This window comes from Mustelus asterias, unplaced genomic scaffold (genome assembly GCF_964213995.1).
Source record: "Mustelus asterias unplaced genomic scaffold, sMusAst1.hap1.1 HAP1_SCAFFOLD_1706, whole genome shotgun sequence".
NCBI classification, from domain to species: domain Eukaryota; kingdom Metazoa; phylum Chordata; class Chondrichthyes; order Carcharhiniformes; family Triakidae; genus Mustelus; species Mustelus asterias.
The window spans coordinates 50001-52322 of record NW_027591651.1 but is presented as its reverse complement, the minus strand read 5'-3'; positions in this window follow the sequence as shown (position 1 = coordinate 52322).

The window sequence follows — 2322 nt, the reverse complement described above, 5'->3', positions numbered from 1 at the left end:
AGGTAGCCAAATGGATACAAAATTGGCTTCTTGACAGAAGCCAGAGGGTGGTTGTAGAGGGTTGTTTTTCAAACTGGAGGCCTGTGACCAGCGGTGTGCCTCAGGGATCAGTGCTGGGCCCACTGTTATTTGTCATTTATATTAATGATTTGGATGAGAATATAGGGGGCATGGTTAGTAAGTTTGCAGATGACACCAAGATTGGTGGCACAGTGAGGAAAGTTATCTCCAATTGCAACGGGATCTTGATCAATTGGGCCAGTGGGCTGATGAATGGCAGATGGAGTTTAATTTAGATAAATGTGAGGTGATGCATTTTGGTAGATTGAACCAGGGCAGGACTTACTCAGTTAATGGTAGGGCGTTGGGGAGAGTTACAGAACAAAGAGATCGAGGGGTACAGGTTCATAGCTCCTTGAAAGTGGAGTCACAGGTGGACAGAGTGGTGAAGAAGGCATTCGGCATGCTTGGTTTCATTGGTCAGAACATTGAATACAGGAGTTGGGACGTCTTGTTGAAGTTGGACAAGACATTGGTAAGGCCACACTTGGAACACTGTGTACAGTTCTGGTCACCCTATTATAGAAAGGATATTATTAAACTAGAAAGAGTGCAGAAAAGATTTACTAGGATGCTACCGGGCCTTGATGGTTTGAGTTATAAGGAGAGGCTGGATAGACTGGGACTTTTCTCTCTGGAGCATAGGAGGCTGAGGGGTGATCTTATAGAGGTCTATAAAATAATGAGGGGCACAGATCAGCTAGATAGTCAATATCTTTTCCGAAAGGTAGGGGAGACTAAAACTAGAGGGCATAGGTTTAAGGTGAGAGGGGAGAGATACAAAAGTGTCCAGAGGAGCAATTTTTTCACAGAGGATGGTGAGTGTCTGGAACAAGCTGCCAGAGGTAGTAGTAGAGGTGGGTACAATTTTACCTTTTAATAAGCATTTAGATAGTTACATGGGTACGATGGGTATGGAGGGATATGGGCCAAATGCAGGCAATTGGGACTAGCTTAGAGGTTTTTTAAAAAAAGGGCAGCATGGACAAGTTGGGCCAAAGGGCCTGTTTCCATGCTGTAAACCTCTATGACTCTATGACTCTATATCCCATCCTTATTTCTGTAACCTCCTCCAGCCACTATATCCCTTCCCATCTCTGTAACCTTCTCCAGCCCATACACCCACTCCCAATATCTGTAACCTCCTCCAGCCCCGACACCCCTCCCTATCTCTGTAACCTCCTCCAGCCCCTACACCCCCTCCCTATCTCTGTAACCTCCTTCAGCCCCAACAGCCCCTTCCTATCACTGTAACCTCCTCCAGTTCCTACACCCCTCCCTATCTCTGTAACCTCCTCCAGCCCCAACATCCCCTCCCTATCTCTGTAACCTCCTCCAGCCCCAACAGCCCTCTCTATCTCTGTAACCTCCTCCAGCACCTACACCCCTCTCTATCTCTGTAACCTCCTCCAGCACCTACACCCATCCCTAACTCTGTAACCCCCTCCAGCCCCAACAGCCCTCTCTATCTCTGTAACCTCCTCCAGCGCCTACACCACCTCTCTATCTCCATAACCTCCTACAGACCCTACACCTCCTCCCTATCTACGTAACCTCCTCCAGCCACTACAACTCCTCCCATCTCTGTAACCTCCTGCAGCCCCGACAGCCTCTCCCTATCTCTGTAACCTCCTCCAATCCCTACACTCTCTCCCCATCTCTGTAACCTCCTCCAGCCTTTACATCCCCTCCCTTATTTCTGTAACTTCCTCCAGCCCCCTACACCCCTCCCTATCTCTGTAACCTCCTCCAGCCCCCTACACCCCTCCCTATCTCAGTAACCTCCCCCAGCCCCAAACACCCGCTCCCTATCTCCGTAACCTCCTCCAGCCCCTACACCCCCTCCCTATCTCTGTAACCTCCTCCAGCCCCGACACCCCTCCCTATCTCTGTAACCCCCTCCAGCCCCTACACCCTCTCCCTATCTCTGTAACGTCCTCCAGCCCCTACACCCCCTCCCTATCTCTGTAACGTCCTCCAGCCCTTACGACCCTCCTCGATCTCTGCACTCCTCCAAATCAGTGACAGGCAGACAAAGAGGGAGAGAAAGAGAGAGAGAGTCAGTGAGCGAGGGAGACAAAGAAAGAGAGGGGGAGAGACAGAGAGCGACACCGAGAGAGAGGCAGAGACAGAGAGAGACAGAGAAGGGAAGAACAGAGAGAGAGAGGGAGAGACAGAGAGGGAGAGAGAGAAAAACAGAAAGAATTACAGAGAGGGTGAGACAGAGGGAGGGAGAGAGAGAGAGAGAGAGAGATAGAGAGA